This window comes from Ranitomeya variabilis, chromosome 1 (genome assembly GCF_051348905.1).
Source record: "Ranitomeya variabilis isolate aRanVar5 chromosome 1, aRanVar5.hap1, whole genome shotgun sequence".
Classification (NCBI taxonomy): Eukaryota; Metazoa; Chordata; class Amphibia; order Anura; family Dendrobatidae; genus Ranitomeya; species Ranitomeya variabilis.
Genome location: NC_135232.1, coordinates 1082240923 through 1082262913, shown reverse-complemented (window position 1 = coordinate 1082262913; position 21991 = coordinate 1082240923).

The following is a 21991-nucleotide window of genomic DNA, read 5'->3' as shown; positions in this document are numbered from 1 at the left end:
CTATGAGAGTCAAAATGAGAAAACAAATCCAGAAAATCACCTTGTCTAATTTGGCAAGATTTATTTTGCATATTACGGTGGAAAATAAATATTTGGTCACCTAAAAACATGCAAGATTTCTGGCTCTCACAGACCTGTAACTTCTTCTTTAAGAGGCTCCTCTGTCCTTCACTCATTGCCTGTAGTAATGCCTCCTGTTTGAACTTGTTATCAGTATAAAATACACCTGTCCACAACCTCAAATAGTCACACTCCAAATTCCACTATGGTGAAGACCAAAGAGCTCTTGAAGGACACCAGAAACAAAATTGTAGCCCTGCACCAGGCTGGGAAGACTGGTTTCTTCAGACCATATGACATTCTCCAAATACTATTCTTTTGATTCAAAGTAGAACTGTTTGGTAGAAACAAAACTCGTCGTGTTTGGAGGAGACAGAATGCTGAGTTGCATCCAAAGAACACCATACCTACTGTGAAGCAAGGGGGTGGCAACATCATGCATTGGGGCTGTTTCTCTGCAAAGGGACCAGGACGACTGATCCATGCACATGAAAGAATGAATGGAGCCATGTATCGTGAGATTTTGAGTGCAAACCTCCTTCCATCAGCAAGGGCATTGAAGATGAAACGTGGATGGGTCTTTCAGCATGATAATGATCCCAAGCACTTCGCCAGGGCAATGAAGGAGTGGCTTGGTAAGAATCATATGAAGGTCCTGGAGTGGCCTAGCCAGTCTCCAGATCTCAACCCCATAGAAAACCTTTGGAACGAGTTGAAAGTTCGTGTAGCCCAGCGACAGGCCCAAAACATCACTGCTCTAGAGGAGATCTGCAAGGAAGAATGTGCCAACATACCACCAACAGTGTGTGCCAACCTTGTGAAGACTTACAGAAAACGTTTGACCTCTGTCATTGCCAACAAAGGATATATAACAAAATATTGAGAAGAGCTTTTGTTAATGACCAAATACTTATTTTCCACCATAATTTGCAAAAAAAATCTTGCCAAATCAGACAAGGTGATCTTCTGGATTTGTTTTCTCATTTTGACTCTCATAGTTGTGGTCTACCTATGATGTCAATTACAGGTCGTTCTCATTTTTTTAAGTGGGAGAACTTGCACAATTGGTGGGTGACTAAATACTTTTTCCCCACTGTACTTGAATCACTATGTACAGATAAAGGCGGCATCTTATTCACTTAACAATCTACCCCGTTCATTGTTATATAAATTTATGATTGAGGATAATGTCACATTTGCATGTAGCATAAAAGTGGGGCCCTGGAGTTGGTTACTGTTGGGCCCTCGGCACACCAGTCTGACACTGATTACAACTAGTGATGAGTGAGTGTGCTCGTTACTCGAGATTTCCGAGCATGCTCGGGTGATCTCCGAGTATCTTGGGCGTGCTCGGAGATTATGTTTGACAGCCTGAACACATGCAGGGATTGCTTGTTTGTTAGGGAATACCCACATGTGTTCAGGCTGTCTAGCAGCCGCAAATCATGCAGCTGCAGAGACACAAACATAATCTACGAGCACACCCAAGATATTTGGAGAACACCCAAGCATGCTTGGAAAACTCGAGTAACGAGCACACTCGCTCATCACTAATTACAACCCGTTCAAATACGTTCGTGCAGCGCCCCAGAGTCCTGGTCGTTGCAGTACTGTGGCTCCGCCGCTAAGGGGGGCTATGGTACGTCTGATGGCACTGAAGGAGTCCATCTGACCAGGTATCACATACACCAATACATTTCACAGTCGGGCCTCCAGGGGGAGCTAAGGGTGCTATTTATTAGGCCACTCCTCACCACTGTGGGTAAACTGGGAGTCAGGCAGGAAGTTAGAAGAGAAAGCTGACTGGGTTGGACCAGACAACACCTGGTGGCAGACGGTGTTGTGGGGGAAGATTCGGTAGGGTCCCTGTCAGGTTTGGGACCCTGACAGAGGCCTGGCTACAAGAAAGAACGTCACGGGACCGTGCCTGCTCAGCATAGCGGCGGTGCCCTAAGAAAGGATGAGAAGCGAGATATATTGTGCTGAGTGAGAAACGAGATCAAAGCAAGAGGAGAAATACCAGTAGGAGTCGTGCTGTAAGACCGAGGCAACATCCTACTGAGGCGCACAACTGGCGGCCGGAACGCCGAGGAAGTATTTATATATCTAGCTCCAAGCAATACTTCAAACCAACGGCAGGACAGTCAGTCTCAGGCGGGCTGTCTCACATACATCACCTATGAAGACATGGGGGGCGCACTAGGAGAGGGGCGACTCTAGGGTCCCGGAAGAGCTCCGAGCCTACTCGTCATACGGGTGCCGTCCTAACCAGAACATCAGGGAGGGACGGAGGAGAAGAACATCATCCGAACGAGTTGTGAGGGAACATCAGAAACAGACACAACAGTTGTGGGGTACTATCCCGTAAGCACAGCAGGGGAGGACCACAACACATAGCGCTAGCAGGAAGGCACAGATTTCCACCTGCAAAGAGAACTCTGGAGGTGCCATTGGACCGGCCGGACTTGCGCAGCCTGGTGAACCGTATTCCGGACTGAGGACCCAGGGATCTTCAGTAAAGAGGTAAAGAGACTGCAACCTGGTGTCCTCGTTATTTACTGCACCGCACCACCACTACCACTATCCACATCTATTACTGTACGCCCCCCTCAGCAGGGTTACGGACCGGGTCTAGCCACCGTGACAACCCCAGAGCAGATACTCAGAGGCCCGGTACCGGGTACCCCTCGGCCCTGCGGCAGTGGGGGCGCTGCAAAACTTGGCGTCACGAACAGGATCTACTTAAGCCTGAAGAATCAGGTCATGTGTGCCTTGGAACTGTGATTTATTGTGCTTGGACTGTACTTTATTGCAAAGACTGTGTGTTGCCATTTACCACCAAAAGTTCCCACCAAAAGTCGCCGCCATTGCAGCGTCACAGGGAGCGCAGAGGAAGAAGAAGGGCGTGCCATGGGAGGAGACTACCAAAGCGGCGCCAGAAGTGGCGACCGCCCCCTCCGACTCCTGCTGCGAGAGGACGACCTACCCAGCAGCAGAGGAGAACCGCCCCCTGACTTGCAATGGCGGGAACGAGGTGAAAAAGGAGCCCGACCTCGGAGAAATGGCGGAGCCAGGTGCATGCGTTGCCGCCGAATGCCCGACAGCGACGATGAGCAGCAGGTGCCCGAGCAACAGCGAGGTGATCCCGGCCTGCCCTTACCCATCAGAGACGGACTCGCGTCCACCGTCAGTGGAGGAGCCGAGCCTACCTATCCCAGTCACGGAACCATGGAGGGCGGAGCCACATCAAGAGGTGACTCCGGAGGAGCCGCGGTCCGGGCTGCAGCCGATTCCAGTGTCCTTGTCAACGGAACAGATCGACATCGGTGGAATCACATCAGGCGCAGGTATGGACGGCACCCCTACTCCCCCGGCCGATTCCGCTCCCCCGACCGATCCGGCTCCCCTGACCGATCCCGCTCCTGTGACCGCTCCTCACCCCAGCAATAATCGTTTTTTCTTGGTGGAGCGGGTGATCCTCACCTCTAACGCGATGGGGAAGCTAGTGCCTCCGCTACCAACCAAGATGGGAGAACCCATAGACATGGGCCCAGACGAGGTGATCCTCCGGTGGGACACCCCCTGGACCGGGCCGGATGGAGCCCGGGAGGAAGGCTTCACCCTTGCCGTGCTCACTTGGGAGCAATTTAAGCAATGTCTAATCCACCACAGGAAGGATCGAGACGAGGCCGAACAACATGATACACAACGTAGAAAGTCTGCGCACGGCAGGAAAGACGTGGTAAAGTGGGGAACTGTGCTGGCCTACCACCCGAAGAGGGGATGGGGCTCCATACAGGAACCGGGACTACCAACTGATGTCTTTGTTACTAGTTACAACGTGAAAACCCCCTGCTGCAGTCGAGATGGTGACCCATTACAAAGGGGGGATCAGGTGACCTACACCCGTCATCGGAATGCACAAGGATGGTGCGCCCGGAACGTTCGACGGTGTGAGCCTGAGAGAGCGCCACCTGTTGCCCCGATCATGACTGATCCCGATTTGCCAGATCTTGTTACGATCACCACCATACGCCTTGTAGCGGCTACTGAACTTGCAAGCAGGATTAGCCTTCAAATCCAGACACCGGCTGATCTGATGGCATCTGAGAGACCAACTACCAGCACAGGTGCTGCATCGGCCGGGGATCAAAAACCACCTTCGGCATCAAAAGAGTAAGATCTTAAAACTCTGAAAATGTACATAGTTCTTCTAACTGTTTGTTTCCTGTTATGTTGCTGCTAAACCCGTCCAGGGTTAACTCTTAAAGGGATCCCTTTGTTGACCCGGGATCCCTATTGTTTCTGTTGTTTGGTTTGTTTTTCTACTTTTTCGTTCCATTATCAAGAACTGCTGGAATCATGAACAGTGCATGATACAAACTGCTTGTAAATAGTTTGCACCTTCTTAAAGGTGCTCCCTACTGGTTTTACTTAAAGAAGGACTCTTTGCGAAGATACCGAACCGGAGCCTTTGCTGAGTACGGACTGGTAGCTTGAGAAGATGTGCTACCTCATAGAGACTTGATCCCCTCTTAAAGGGGATGTCCAGTCCACGTATTGTGCTGATGAACCGTATTGCCTAAAGACAGTTGGGTGGCAATAATGTCTTAAAAAGAGAAAGTAATAATGCTGATATGTAAGAGTTAAATGTAACTAACTAGTTAATTGTAAGAAAGGTTCAATAATGTTGATAGAAGGATGAGGACAGGAAGTGAACCCGTAGGGGTTAGTGGTGAGTCCTCTTAGGAGCCATATAGAGATGGCTCAGTGACCGCAAACTGAATGAAAAACATGTTCTATACTGTGTATAGTAGTGGAGGGGCAGTAGGCCCGGGCTGAAAGGGGCGGTCCTGTAAAGAAAGGAGAGGCAGTAGGTCTGGAGCATCTAGGACAGGCGGTCCTGCAGATTTAAAGAAGGAGTATGAAGTTAATTGCCTTATAATGTGTTATAAGAAGGTCTTTAGTGGATTTAGAGTGTACATCCTTAAAGGCAGTGTTAAATTATTGTTCAACAATTTTGCACTAAGTAGAACACCCGGTTGGGTAAAAGAAAGTTAGTTATAGCATGTTGCTATAATATTTAACCATGTTTTGTAACGTTCAAGTGCCCTCACCTCCCATAAAGGGAAGCCTGTTTAAATATGCTTACTGTTATTGCACTCACAAAAATTGTATGTCTTTTTGCTAACCTGTATTGTTGTTTTCTTCCCAGTCCCGGAGTACTGGATTTAACCAGGGGGGAATGCAGCGCCCCAGAGTCCTGGTCGTTGCAGTACTGTGGCTCCGCCGCTAAGGGGGGCTATGGTACGTCTGATGGCACTGAAGGAGTTCATCTGACCAGGTATCACATACACCAATACATTTCACAGTCGGGCCTCCAGGGGGAGCTAAGGCTGCTATTTATTAGGCCACTCCTCACCACTGTGGGAAAACTGGGGGTCAGGCAGGAAGTTAGAAGAGAAAGCTGACTGGGTTGGACCAGACAACACCTGGTGGCAGAGGGTGTTGTGGGGGAAGATTCGGTAGGGTCCCTGTCAGGTTTGGGACCCTGACAGAGGCCTGGCTACAAGAAAGAACGTCACGGGACCGTGCCTGCTCAGCATAGCGGCGGTGCCCTAAGAAAGGATTAGAAGCGAGATATATTGTGCTGAGTGAGAAACGAGATCAAAGCAAGAGGAGAAATACCAGTAGGAGTCGTGCTGTAAGACCGAGGCAACATCCTACTGAGGCGCACAACCGGCGGCCGGAACGCCGAGGAAGTATTTATATATCTAGCTCCAAGCAATACTTCAAACCAACGGCAGGACAGTCAGTCTCAGGCGGGCTGTCTCACATACATCACCTATGAAGACATGGGGGGCGCACTAGGAGAGGGGCGACTCTAGGGTCCCGGAAGAGCTCCGAGCCTACTCGTCATACGGGTGCCGTCCTAACCAGAACATCAGGGAGGGACGGAGGAGAAGAACATCATCCGAACGAGTTGTGAGGGAACATCAGAAACAGACACAACAGTTGTGGGGTACTATCCCGTAAGCACAGCAGGGGAGGACCACAACACATAGCGCTAGCAGGAAGGCACAGATTTCCACCTGCAAAGACAACTCTGGAGGTGCCATTGGACTGGCCGGACTTGCGCAGCCTGGTGAACCGTATTCCGGACTGAGGACCCAGAGACCTTCAGTAAAGAGGTAAAGAGACTGCAACCTGGTGTCCTCGTTATTTACTGCACCGCACCACCACTACCACTATCCACATCTATTACTGTACGCCCCCCTCAGCAGGGTTACGGACCGGGTCTAGCCACCGTGACAACCCCAGAGCAGATACTCAGAGGCCCGGTACCGGGTACCCCTCGGCCCTGCGGCAGTGGGGGCGCTGCATTCACACTTACCTTTCTGCAAATGTTGCTCTCGACTTTAATTAATCACAGTAAAAATACAGGAAAAAAAAGATCTTTGTAACAGCAATAAGTTATTAAAACTAGCAAAATCCTCTACGGGCTGCAATTCACATCCCAACCACTGGGTGGTCATATATAGGCACATACAGCATAGACATTTCCGGACAGAGTATCGCAATATTTTCAAAGCTGATCATCTCCAGCCATTCATCTCAGTATATGTGAAGCCAAAAGCAAAACTGAGAAAAGATCCTTCTGTATTTTTACACACGAGGAGTAAAGACAAACATGCTGATGCTATAATATTCATGTCTTCCTTTGGAGACAAATTAATTAGGACCCCAAAATCATGTAAGAAGTGGAAAAATTTATTGGAGAATGCATGAAAACATTTTTTAAATGTGAAGACTAATAGGGTACAAGACACCGGACCCAGTCCAGGCAGGATAAGGGAGAGGACTTACAATAAGGCCCTTACAAGAAAATCCATCCAATTATATTAATCAGACTCTAATCAGACTGTGATCATAGTGTAATCTGATTTTCTAGGATAAGAAGAAAAAAAACATTTCTCCATCTTATCCATTCAGTCTGTCTGTGAAAATGGGGCTGCACTCGGATGTTATCTGAGTGCAGTCTGATTTTTTTAATGGACTCATAAAGCAAATTGTGCATGCAATGATTTTTGGACTTGTGCACTGTCTCATTGAATTACAAGGGGACGAGTGCTACTCATCATGTGCACAAACAAAAGAGTGGTAGCAAGCAGTGGCGATGGACTAAACAATGCTTCACATAGTAGGCATTTAAGTACACAAGGTGGTGGGTTGGAGCATTACATGCATAGAGGAGCCACTGATTAGGTAGGTATGATTAAATGCAAAATTAAGCTTAATCCCTACAGTCCACTGTCCAAAGCACAGTCCAAGAAAACGTAATAAACATTACTGTATAATAATATTAATGCCAGATTTGCATATTGATTGCATTTAGCTGAAAAATTCCATCACATAATACCACGAAAAGGAGAAAAAGGAGCCATAATTCAATAAAACTTTGCAAACTTTTATTTCACTAAATTAAAACACAAATATTGAGGTTCTCAGACTTATCACTTGTGAAACAGTAATGGCAGGGGCTGAACAACGCTATATCTCAGTACAATAAATGTACCAGCTATACAAAGAGTTAAATAATATTAGGTGGTTGTTCCTAGTAACATCTACAACCACATAACAGGTGCAGGTCTGTGTATACAGTTAGGTCCATATATATTTGGACAGAGACAACATTTTTCTAGTTTTGGTTATAGACATTACCACAATGAATTTTAAGCAAAACAATTCAGATGCAGTTGAAGTTCAGACTTTCAGCTTTCATTTGAGGGTATCCACATTAAAATTGGATGAAGGGTTTAGGAGTTTCAGCTCCTTAACATGTGCCACCCTGTTTTTAAAGGGACCATAAGTAATTGGACAATTGACTTCAAGGCTATTTCATGGACAGGTGTGGGCAATCCCTTCATTATGTCATTCTCAATTAAGCAGATTAAAGGCCTGCAGTTGATTTGAGATGTGGTGCTTGCATTTGGAAGGTTTTGTTATGAAGTAAACATGCGGTCAAAGGAGCTCTCCATGCAGGTGAAACAAGCCATCCTTAAGCTGCGAAAACAGAAAAAAAAACATCCGAGAAATTGCTACAATATTAGGAGTGGCAAAATCTACAGTTTGGTACATCCTGAGAAAGAAAGAAAGGCGGAGGCAGTGTGATGGCTTGGGCATGCATGGCTGCCAGTGGCACTGGGTCACTAGTGTTTATTGATGATGTGACACAGGACAGAAGCAGCCAAATGAATTCTGAGGTATTCAGAGCCATACTGTGTGCTCAGATCCAGCCAAATGCAGCCAAACTGATTGGTCGTCGTTTCAAACTACAGATGGACAATGACCCAAAACATAAAGCCAAAGCAACCCAGGAGTTTATTAAAGCAAAGAAGTGGAATATTCTGGAATGGCCAAGTCAGTCACCTGATCTCAACCCAATTGAGCATGCATTTCACTTGTTAAAGACTAAACTTCAGACAGAAAGGCCCACAAACAAACAGCAACTGAAAACCACCGCAGTGAAGGCCTGGCAGAGCATCAAAAAGGAGGAGACACAGCGTCTGGTGATGTCCATGAGTTCAAGACTTCAGGCAGTCATTGCCAACAAAGGGTTTTCAACCAAGTACTAAAAATGAGCATTTTATGTAAAATTATTGAATCTGTCCAATAACTTTTGGTCCCTTTAAAAACAGGGTGGCACATGTTAAGGAGCTGAAACTCCTAAACCCTTCATCCAATTTTAATGTGGGTACCCTCAAATGAAAGCTGAAAGTCTGAACTTCAACTGCATCTGAATTGTTTTGTCTAAAATTCATTGTGGTAATGTCTATAACCAAAATTGGAAAAATGTTGTCTCTGTCCAAATATATATGGACCTAACTGTATATAGAGTTATACTGCTTCTAATAGTACCCACAGATGCACATCTGCTGCAGAGCAGCACCTATACATCTAATAAAAAGTGTATCAGAGCAGGTAACTACCTGTAGCAAAGTCCAACAGCACACTGTCTCCCTACCCCAACGCACGTTTCGCGTCACTCGCTGCCACTTAATATCATGTGATTTTCTCGATGACTGATACACCTACTGCACTGAGCAATAGCGTTGTGCAGCCCCTGTCATCACTGTTTCACCAGTGATAAGTCTGACAACCTCAAAATGTGTGTATTCATTTAGTGAAATCAAAGTTTGTGTTACTGAATTATGACTCCTTTTTCTCCTTTTTGTGATGTTTCTATAAATGCTATCACAATTGCTACCTACAAGGCACCCATTAAAATGACCAACCATGATGCCCTAAAATTGTGTATTCACATATTGTTTGCAGTTTCTACAACACTATAGCCTGGCAGTATCAATCTAATTTCCAATATTGAGACTTAAGGAGCTTAGAAGAACAGAAGAAGAGAAGAAGAAGAGAGAACATGTAAGTATTCTATAGTGTGTGTGTTTGTCTCTGTATGTATGTGCCTGTGCGTGCATGTCTCTGTATGTTTGTGCCTGTCTGTCTGTGCATGCATCTTTCTGTATGTATGTGCATGCATATATCTGTATGTATGTGCCTGTGCGTGCATGTATCTGTATGTATGTGCCTGTGCGTGCATGTCTCTGTATGTATGTGCCTGTCTGTCTGTGCATGCATCTTTCTGTATGTACATGCATCTTTCTGTATGTATGTGCATGCATATATCTGTATGTATGTGCCTGTGCGTGCATGTATCTGTATGTATGTGCCTGTGCGTGCATGTATCTGTACGTAGGTGCTCTGTGTTTGCATGAATACATTCTGTGTATACACATGAGTGTGTATGTACTCTGTGCATACGTGTATGTGCTATATGTATATAAATATGGGTGTAACATGCATTGTGTATATATACATATATATATATTCACTCACCGGCCACTTTATTAGGTACACCATGCTAGTAACGGGTTGGACCCCCTTTTGCCTTCAGAACTGCCTCAATTCTTCGTGGCATAGATTCAACAAGGTGCTGGAAGCATTCCTCAGAGATTTTGGTCCATATTGACATGATGGCATCACACAGTTGCCGCAGATTTGTCGGCTGCACATCCCAAAGATGCTCCATACAAGGCAGGATGGATCCATGCTTTCATGTTGTTTACGCCAAATTCTGACCCTACCATCCGAATGTCGCAGCAGAAATCGAGACTCATCAGACCAAGCAACGTTTTTCCAATCTTCTACTGTCCAATTTCGATGAGCTTGTACAAATTGTAGCCTCAGTTTCCTGTTCTTAGCTGAAAGGAGTGGTACCCGGTGTGGTCTTCCGCTGCTGTAGCCCATCTGCCTCAAAGTTCGACGCACTGTGCGTTCAGAGATGCTCTTAGGCCTACCTTGGTTGTAACGGGTGGCGATTTGAGTCACTGTTGCCTTTCTATCAGCTCGAACCAGTCTGCCCATTCTCCTCTGACCACTGGCATCAACAAGGCATTTCCGCCCACAGAACTGCCGCTGACTGGATTTTTTTTCTTTTTCAGACCATTCTCTGTAAACCCTAGAGATGGTTGTGCGTGAAAATCCCAGTAGATCAGCAGTTTCTGAAATACTCAGACCAGCCCTTCTGGCACCAACAACCATGCCACGTTCAAAGGCACTCAAATCACCTTTCTTCCCCATACTGATGCTCGGTTTGAACTGCAGGAGATTGTCTTGACCATGTCTACATGCCTAAATGCACTGAGTTGCCGCCATGTGATTGGCTGATTAGAAATTAAGTGTTAACAAGAAGTTGGACAGGTGTACCTAATAAAGTGGCCGGTGAGTGTATATATGTGTGTGTGTGTGTGTGTGTGTGTGTGTGTGTGTGTGTGTGTGTGTGTGTGTGTGTGTGTGTGTGTGTGTGTGTGTGTGTGTGTGTGTGTGTGTGTGTGCAGCATACAATGTTTGTGTCACATACTGGGTGTGTGTGTGTTTGTCTAAAGCTGGCCCTGTCTGTACTCTTGCTGAAATGGTAACGTGTCTCTCATACAATCACATCACCATATTCTTGGTGTTTATTTCACCATCTTAAGTATCCAAGTGGGTGCCACGTGCACCAGGGCGAAGTATGGTCTGAAGAGTTAGGGATGGCTTCCACCCCAGTCCAAGCAACAAAAAAAAGTGCAATGCACCAACGATGAGTGAAGAATTGCTTTATTGAGGAGTTCAGAAATACAGGAAGGCTGAAGGCACCAAACAGCAGGTTCTTAAAAAAAAACTTGTTCTTTATTCAATGTCAATGAAAAAAAAAAAAATCACAGGAAGACACAGCAGGCAACGTTTCAGCCAAAATTGGCCCTTGTCAAGTGAAGGAAATATTCATACAGCTCTTTTGGGGATTGAAAAAGGCCAATTTTGGCAGAAACTTTGCCTGCTGTGTCTCTGCTTTCCTGAATTTCTGCATTGCCTTTGTACCTGGCTGGGGGCCCCGCCAAGTTTAACACAAATTGGTCAGTGGTGCATATGAATTTACTATTAGACTTTATTGTGGAGTTTATAAGGAAAGTTTCCGCATCCAGACCTTTCTCTAGCCTGGACAGATCATATTGGATGTGCACTGGACTCTTTATCTCCTGTTTCTGCGATGTGGTAAGGGTAACACAACAAGCACCAAACAAAAGCTTCTGTACAGAGTGATGGAAGGTAATTAAAATGGTAAAGAATTACTTCTACGCTTTGATATCATCAGGTGACCATGCAGACACATAGTAACTTTTTTCATTTTTTTAATAAACTCCGAAAAACCCTTTACACAATCTGGTCCGTGTCAGGCGCAGTATTAACTATTACATTTTGCATGATGCCTGTGATACAGTTTGATGTATCTATATATTCCTGTTTACATAAGCAATTGCTTCAAAAAAATCAAATAGTTCCACTAATTTACTGACGCAAGCAAGAATCATTATCTGGAATAGTAAACTAGGGCAAATAAAATGGAAGACATTTATCATTGCTTTGCAGCGGCTAGTTTCTGCTTGAGAAATCAAGTCTCATGGCCCACTTTTGCAGTTCTTCCTCTTTGCAATATATAACTGGGAATCAGAGAGTGCTGGATACCAACAAACTCCCGTGAAGAAGCTACAAAGACAACAATAAGAAAATAATATGTTTATCACTAGTGACACAAAGATGCTTCTTTATGGCAAATAGACAGCCGGAATGTAGCCACCTTTGCAGTACCGGGTCATCCCATAGATCCTATGGTTCTCTGTTGTGAATTCCGTTCTCTAACTCCCTCCTGTGGTCATGAATGGTACTTCGGTGAGTTCTGTCCGTGGACTCCCTCTGGTGGCTGTGAGTGGAGCTGCTGGTTCTGAGATTCCTTCCCCACCTGCCCTCGTTTAGGGCTAGGCTGGATTCTCTGTTTAACTCCACTCAGATCGTTACTCCATGCCAGCTGTCAATGTTCTAGTACTGGTTCAGATCTCTCCTGGATCTTTCTGAGGACCTGTCTACTCCAGCGAAGCTAAGTTCCTGCTTGTTCATTTGTTACATATGGTTTTTCTTGCTAAGTTCTAGTCCAGCTTGCTATCATGAAACTGCCTGGCTAGCTGGAAGCTCTGGGGGTGCAGAGTGGCACCACCGCACCGTGAGTCAGTGCGGGGGTATTTTTTGCACACTCTGCGTGGTTTTGTAGTTTTTTGTGTTGACCGCAAAGATCCCTTTTCTATCCTCAATCTGTTTAGTTAGACTGGCCTCCCTTTGCTAAAGCCTATTTCATCCTGTGTTTGTGATTTCCTCTTAACTCACAGTCAATACTTGTGGGGGGCTGCTTTTACCTTTGGGGAAATTTCTCTGAGGCAAGTGAGGCTTTGTTTCCTTTCTTTAGGGGTAGTTAGCTCTTAGGCTGTGAAGAGGCGTCTAGGCAGAGTCAGGCACGCTCCACGGCTATTTCTAGTTGTGTTGATAGGAGTAGGGTTTGCGGTCAGCAGAGTTCCCATTTCCCCAGAGCTCGTCCCGATTCCGTGTTTAACTATCAGGTCATTCCTGGTGCACCTAACCACCAGGTCCATAACAGTACTCTACATTTGGCTCAGGAGGACTTTTTTTTTCTTCAGGTATGAGTCAGATGCTAAAATTAGTTCATATAACAGGGGGTTTCAGAGTACACCCCAATATAATTGTTCTCTTAAAGAGGTTGCATCAAGTTAGCAAACTATCACCTATAGTCGGGGGTCCCATTGACGGAATCCCTACCAATCCCGAGAACAGGTCTCTGCATGCTGACCATGTCTGAGTGGAGCGGTTTTCAAGAGTGTGCAACACTGCTCCATTCATTGTCTGTTGAACTACTAGAGATAGCAGGGCGATGTAGGCTACACTTTTTAGAATCTGCAAATCAAGCTTTATCAACTGATTGAACAGTGTTCAGCCATACCATTAAAACCACCGACACATGAGTTAACATTCATTATCTTGTGACAATGGTACCTGTCCTAAATAAAAAAAATAGTAATCTCGGGTAGCAATTAGTGAAAAAATCATATAATACCCCTTAAAAAATTGTTACTTTATTAAAGTATGTTAAAATGCCACCAACCTGTGGCCATCCCACACACAACAAAAACCAACATGAAAAAAACTGGTGTAGGGGTGGAAAATCCCTAAATGATACCTATACTGGTACATGCCTAACTGCGGGGGTTGGCGCCCTAGGGGAAGCGTTATGGCGCCCCCGCTCCCCGATGACTGACCCTGGGGTCCATAAATACACCCTATGTTTCCAATCGGGTCCCTCTACCCAGACAATAATGAACTGAAGGTACCCCTAGTGTCTAGACATAGATCACACCTATAAATAGGGAAACCTAAACCCCACACCGTGATATAAAAACAATGGAAAACATGTTCATAGGCTTTTATCGGCAATACACAGAAGATTCAGCACGATCACTGACCATGTTACGCTATAAATATCATATCTTTTCTCATCATCACTTATCATAAGTAAACTTGGTACTCGTCCACAATCAGATGCCGTCCGCCTATGCTGTATATCGCCTCAACACGTTTTGCCCCTCTGGCTCATCAGGAGGCCTGATTTCATGACATGAATCCCGATGGTAGATGATACCTGTCAAGGGCTTGGATTATTAGGCAGAAAGGTCACAGTGAGTTTCTAAAGTTGACGGGTTGGAAGAAAGAAAAATGGGTATCCATAAGGATTTGAATGATTTTTACATAGTTGTCTAGCCATCACAATTTGGCCAAAGTAAAAGCATTGGTCCAAGATAGGAGAATTGGTGAACCCAGAGACAGTGTCATGGTCACCAAAGGCTCACTGATGTCTACGTGAGAAAAAAGGCTGACTCTTTTGGACAGATTCCCCACAAGTGCTTCTCTAGCACACATTACTTAAACAAGTTCATGATGGTTATGAAAGGAAGTTATCAGAGCACAGCATGAAATGTAGTTTGGACAGAGACTGTTCAGACACCATACTGAATCTTATCCACCACCAAAATTGCCAACAATTGGCACAAGGGCATCGAAACTAAACTATAGACCAATGTGGTATGGTCTGATGGATCAGGGATTTTTATACATCTTGTGATTGTTCAGGTGCATATTTGTCGCTCACCTGGAAATGAGAAGGTATCAGTAAGCCCGATAAGAAGAAAGTAAGTAAGTTGAAGCCATGTGATATTCTGGACAATGGTCTACAGGAAAAGCTTAGTTCCTGGCATTCATGTTAATATTATATTTCGTTGAACATTGTTGCAGACCAAGTACACACTTTCATATCAAAGGCATTGACTCATACCAGTGGCATCTTTTAAGAGGTTTATGTACTATGCTTCACTACTAAAATCGCATGGAATAGGCTAAGAAACATGACAGAGAGATCATAGAGTTGACTTAAGAGTGAATGTGTTGCAAAGAACAAGACAAAAATAAATGACCATTCCAAGTTCACATGGATATATTGAGCATTAAGCAAATAAAATTAGTCTAGGACTAATAAGAAGTCTTCTTAAATAAGAAGGCCTAGTTTTACAAACGACAAAGAAAAATATGTGTACAGTTGTTAAGATGGCTCACCACTCCAGGTTATGAAAGTTCACAGGTCACTACCGCTATTAAAGTCTTCTGAAGACCTTATTCTCCTTACTGTGACCCTTGACAGAGCCATAAGGAAAAACCATCTGCTATTTGTGTGTCTTACTTGTGCTGATTTATAAGCGATGAGTGTGATCAAGTAAAAAGTGAAATATAAATTCAAAGCCATGAGTCTGACCAGACGTGTCTGACCATCTTTCAAATTCCATCTTTTAAATTACAGATTTTTAATTACTATGAATTAGACTAGAACTCCATGATGCACTTACCAATTCATCACTGCTGTACTATAATCATCCTCATCACCACTTTTATTATCTAATCGAGCTGTTTTGTCTACCCACAGGTACGCTCATCTACTCAGCTTTCCTGCTTTGCCTGTCTATTTGAAATGCATATAATTCCCACCTGGTACGCTCATCTACTCAGCTTTGCTGCTTTGCCTGTCTATATGAAATGCATATAATTCCCACCTGATTTTTAAATACTATGAATTAGACTAGAATTGGACTGGAATTGACTGGAAGGTAAAGGAATGGAAAACTACTATAATGTTTCGGTTTCTTTTAACATTCACCCCCATACTACTTTATTTGTTCCTATCTCCTGTAATCTCTCCACCCAGTAAGGAAATAGTCATTTCTTCCTCCATCTTCCCCAGCCACCTCACCTCCACCACAGAACTGTTCCTCCACGTACAATCCTTTTTCTCCAGACACACAGGGCCACATCATGACCTATCCTGCTCCCACCTTCTAACGCTCTGTCTGCTACTCCTCATTGCTGGTGACGTATCCCCTAATTCTGGCCCTCCTCAGCACATCCCCACACTTGTTTCTAATCCCCTACCACGATCCTCTACACGTCTTCGCAACCATAACCTCATACCCATTCATCCAGCCCCCACTCCCCCGGTCCCCCTACCTGGAGCACTATGAAACGCACGCTCTGTCTGCAATAAACTGTCATTTATCCACGACCTCTTTATCAATAACAAACTCTCCTTCCTTGGCATCACTGAAACCTGGCTTACCCCCCTCTGACTCAGCCTCTCAAGCCGCGCTTTCCTATGGTGGATTCCACCTCTCTCACACCCCTCGCCCCAGCAACAAACGTGGTGGAGGAGTTGGCTTGCTCCTGTCCGATACCTGCTCCTTTACCCCAATTCCACTACCACCCTCCGCTACTCTTCCCTCGTTTGAGGTGCACTCCGTCCGCATCTACTCCCCCTCAAACCTCCAACTGGCTGTCATCTACCGCCCCCCAGAACTAGCCATCTCCACCTTTCCTGACCACTTCACCACCTGGCTACTTCATTTCCTCTCAGCCGACATCCCCACTATCATCATGGGTGACTTCAATATCCCCATTGACACTTCCGACTCAGCCGTCTCTAAACTCTTATCGCTCACTGCCTCCTTTGGTCTCACTCAATGGTCATCCGCAGCCACCCATAAAGATGGCCATACACTGGACCTCATCTTCACCCGCTTCTGTTCCCTTACTAATCTCACTAACTCACCCCTCCCCCTGTCTGACCACAACTTACTGACATTTTCTTCCCTCTCCTCTCCTAGTGCGCAACCCCCACTCCACAAACTCACTCACCCTCGCAGAAATCTCAAACACCTCAATTTGCAATCTCTCTCTGAGTCCCTTCTCACTCTTACAGACATAGCTTCCTTCATGACACAGATTCTGCTGCCACTTTTTATAACACCACAAAAACAGCTACACTTGATTTGGCCACCCCCCTCATACATAGCAAAACCCATACAATCAACAGGCAGCCCTGGCTGACTAGCCTGACCAAAGAACTGAGACGGGCTTCCAGGGTTGCCAAGCGGAGATGGAAGAGATCTCGTTCTGCTGAGCACTTCACTGCAGACAAGCAGTCCCTCACCAGCTTCCAGTCTACGCTCACTGCCGAAAAACAAACCTACTTCTCGTATCTCATATCCTCCCTGACTCACAACCCTAAACAGCTCTTCAACACTTTTAAATCTCTACTCCGTCCCCCAGCACCTCCTCCCTCTCCTCTCATTTCTGCTGAAGACTTTGCCTCTTTCTTTTAGCAGAAGATCGATAACATCAGACAAAGCTTTGGCCCGCAGCCCCCAATGCCCCTCCTCTTGACTTCTCAGCCCTGTTCCAAAGCCAGCTTCTCCACTATGACAGACGATCAGCTCTCCATCCGTTTGTCAAGGTCACATCTCACCACTTGCACGCTTGACCCGCTCCCGTCCCACCTCATCCGTAACCTTGCAAAAGTCTTCATCCCAACCCTAACAACACAACTCTTCAACCTCTCACTTACAAATGGTGTCTTCCCCTCATCCTTCAAATATGCATCAATCACACCTATACTCAAAAAACCCTCCCTTGACCCATCTGTGTCCAGCTATCACCCAATATCCCTTCTCCCCTATGCCTCAAAACTACTGGAACAGCATGTCCATCTTGAACTGTCCTCCCACCTCTCCTCCTGCTCCCTCTTTGACTGATTACAATCTGGCTTCCGATCACATCACTTAACTGAAACTGCCCTAACTAAAGTGACCAACGACCTACTAACTGCCAAGAGCAAGCGACACTACTCTGTCCTCTTCCTCCTGGACCTGTCTTCTGCCATCGACACTCTGGAGCACTCCCTCCTGTTACAGATTCTCTCATCTGTTGGCATCACAGACTTGGCCCTATCCTGGATCTCATCATATCTAACTGACCGGACATTCAGTGTCTCCCTCTCCCACACCACCTCCTCATCTTGCCCTCTGTCTGTCGGTGTTCCCCAAGGCTCAGTTATAGGACCCCTACTCTTCTCCATCTACATCTTTGGCCTTGGACAGCTCATAGAATCCCACGGTCTACAATATCATCTCTATGCTGATGACACGCAGATCTACCTATCTGGACCTGACCTCACTACCTTACTGACCAAAATCCCACAATGGCTGTCTGCTATTTCATCTTTCTTTTCTGCTCGCTTTCTAAAACTGAACATGGACAAAACAGAATTCATCATCTTTCCCCCACCTCACTCTACAACTCCACCCAACCTATCCATCAATGTCAATGGCTGATCACTTTCCCCGATCCCGCACGCTCGCTGCCTTGGGGTGATCCTTGACTCTACCCTCAATTTCAAGCAACATATCCAAGCCCTTGCCTCCTCTTGCCGATTCCAACTCAAAAACATTTCCCAGATCCGTGCATTCCTTGACCATGAAACCACAAAAACACTAGTACATGCCCTTATCATCTCCCGCCTAGACTACTACAACCTCCTACTCTCTGGCATCCCCTCTGGCACCACTCCAATCCATCCTAAACTCTGCTGCCCGACTAATCCACCTGTCTCCCCATTATTCCCCAGCCTCTCCTCTCTGCCAGGCCCTTCATTGGCTTCCTATTTCCCAGAGGCTACAGTTCAAAACACTAACAATGACATACAAAGCCATTCACAACCTGACTCCTCCATACATCTGTGACATGGTCTCCCGGTACCTACCTACACGCAACCTTTGATCATCTCATGATCTCCTTTTCTACTCTTCTCTCATCTCTTCCTCCCATAACCGCATACAAGACTTCTCCCGTGCTTCCCCTATACTCTGGAACTCTCTACCCCAACACATCAGGCTCTCGCCTACCACGGAAAACGTCAAAATGAACTTGAAGACCCACCTCTTCCGACAAGCCTACAACCTGCAGTGATCCTCAGTCTACTGAACCTCCGCATGACCAGCTCTACTCTCTCCTAGTGTATCTTCACCCATCCCCTGTAGACTGTGAGCCCTCGCGGGCAGGGTCCTCTCTCCTCCTGTATTTGTGTGTGCCTTGTTTTACTCATGTTTATTGTACTTGTCTAAATTTGCCCTGTTCACATGTAAAGCGCCATGGAATAAATGGCACTATAAAAATGTATAATAATAATAATAATAATAATAATAGATCTATTAAATCATCTATCACTCATTGTTTTTCCTTCATGATTCTTTACCTACAGCTTCTCTAAGGGTACCGTCACACAGTACCATTTACATCGCTACGACGGCACGATTCGTGACGTCGCAGCGTCGTATAATTATCGCTCCAGCGTCGTAGACTGCGGTCACACATTGCAATCACGGCGCTGGAGCGATGCCGAAGTCCCCGGGTAACCAGGGTAAACATCGGGTAACTAAGCGCAGGGCCGTGCTTAGTAACCCGATGTTTACCGTGGTTACCAGCGTAAACGTAAAAAAAAAAAAAACGTACATACTCACCATCTGATGTCCGTCAGGTCCCTTGCCGTCTGCTTCCTGCTCTGACTGAGATCCGGCCTTACAGTGAGAGAAGAGCGCAGCGGCGACGTCACCGCTGTGATCTGCTCTCACTTTCCGGCCGGCAGACAGTAAGAGCGGAAAGCAGACGGCAAGGGACCTGACGGGCATCAGATGGTGAGTATGTACGGTTTGTTTTTTTTTACTTTTACGCTGGTAACCACGGTAAACATCGGGTTACTAAGCGCGGCCCTGCGCTTAGTTACCCGATGTTTACCCTGGTTACCAGCGAACGCATCGCTGGATCGCTGTCACACACAACGATCCAGCGATGACAGCGGGAGATCCAGCGACGAAAGAAAGTTTCAAACGATGTGCTACGACGTACGATTCTCAGCTGGGTGCCTGATCGCAGTAGCGTGTCAGACACTGCAAGATCGTAATGATATCACTACAACGTCACGAATCGTGCCGTCGTAGCGATAAAAATGCCACTGTGTGACGGTACCTTAAGGCATTAACTGAGCCATCATCTGTCCGGCAAATTTTGGCCAACACTGTACCCTTAGGAGTAAGGAGAATGTGCACTTCAGAAGAAACGCTGAGATCACATTTCGCAACTTGGAATCTCATTCTTGCCCTCATTGGCCTTTTCCTAACAAAAAGTTGTATTTACCCTTTGGCGAGTCCAAGGCTAGCATTAAAAGATCACATGTCTGACCCTCCTGGTTCATCAAGGCTCTCATGAGACTCTACTTTGTCTCTGTTATACAAGCATATACAATTGTTAAAGCAAAGAATAATCCCTTATGACGGAGTAATTTTGCAGAGGAGGTTCACTATTTTGGATCATCATCTACTAGAAAGAACAAGTAGTGACAAAAAAGAGAGCACCACTATGTCTAAGAACCCACTACATCCCGGAAGTGCTCAGTAATATCAGTAGGCACCATGTAATTCTTCATTAACTCATGGGTGTAATAATGAGTGTCTGGTACTATCACCGATTACTGGGGATCCTAACCCCATGTTGTTATATGGTCAACGTATCAATTGTGTACCCATAACCAAATTGGTTGTCCAACACAGATAAAAGTACTCCAAGTCCAATTCCTGCTTTACACCAACATCCTTCCACCACTAGACAACTTGACATTGGGCATGAAAGTCATCAAGACATGATTAGGTATCACCTGCTCCAGACTTGGACAACTCTTGTCACACGCTGATACTGGTTTAATTGATGCCACCTCTGTCATTCTGGGCTCCAGAACTTTACTTTCTGCCCAAATCATATAATGCTTCACCTTTGTCTCTCCAGGATGTACCCTCTTAAATAGCAAGGCCAACCTTGAGCAATCTGCGTCTTCATGAGCTACTAATACTCTGCACAGACAAGCGCTGCTCTTAAAGGTCACCGGTGTGATTGGTTGCTCAGTTGTAAAGGTCACACTTCTGCTTTACTTATTCCAATGTGAATTACTATTACTTAGAACTATTAAAGTATCTTAAGCAGCTGCCATGTCTAGGTGACTGGTTTTCTCCATATGATGTGCACCAGCTGATATGGGCACACACTTACTGTCCCAGTTCACTCATTGGGAACCTATGACGTGGCGACTCTGTAGGTCACTGTCAAGCACAAGAACATTCCTCTCTCCCAACAGGGTACGGCTCTACATCATAAGGCTCCATGCAGATCTCAATGTTTCATTTAACCCTTTACATCATGTATGTTTTTTTCAGTTTACTTTTGCAGTTAAAGGGGTTGTCCACCGTTGGAAATATGTTTTTTTCTTAAGTGCATGTAACTGGAGCTAAATATCATATTTGCAATCGGGTTTCATTAAAAATGTTGCACTGTCTATTGCTCGCTGCAGAATGAGTTAACTGAGAAATGTCAGCCAGCCTATTATGCCAATCTGACCGGATGTTTCTAACTGTTATCAGTCTTTTTCTGAGTTCTTTCTGTTGATTTATAACAGGACAGGCCACGGCAGGACATGGGCACACACAGACAGAAGAGGACCGCAGCATAAGAATAGTCCAATAGTTCATCATAATACACAATTCCACCTGCTTTGGAGCTGGATGTGGCCTCCTTATCTCTTGGGCCCCTGGGAGACTACACAGGGTGCACCAATGGCATGTCCTCACCTGGTGAAGGGAAGCAAAGAGCATGTAAAACTCAAATGGTGAAAATGTTTCATGAAACTCAATTGTAAAAGTGATTGTTAGCCCCAATTACACACATTTAGGGAGAAAAAATCGTCTGAATGGTGGAAAATCTCCTTTATGATCATGCAGCAGGTTTGCCTGCAGTCACATGATATTAAAACTACTGGATAGACATGTGGTATGGAAAGTAAATTAGAGAGCAATGCTGGGATATGCCAGCGTGTGACATCATCGGTGGTATTCATTTCATGAGTCCGACTTGAGTCTCTAGGAATTTGCACTTTCACATGGTCTCAGCCACCGATCACGGGCACCCGTGACAGCATCAGACGCCTTTTTCTTTATTAACCCTTAATCTGCAAGTGCCCTGACTAATGTATGACTTTCCAGGAATGAAGAAAGAGAAGAGG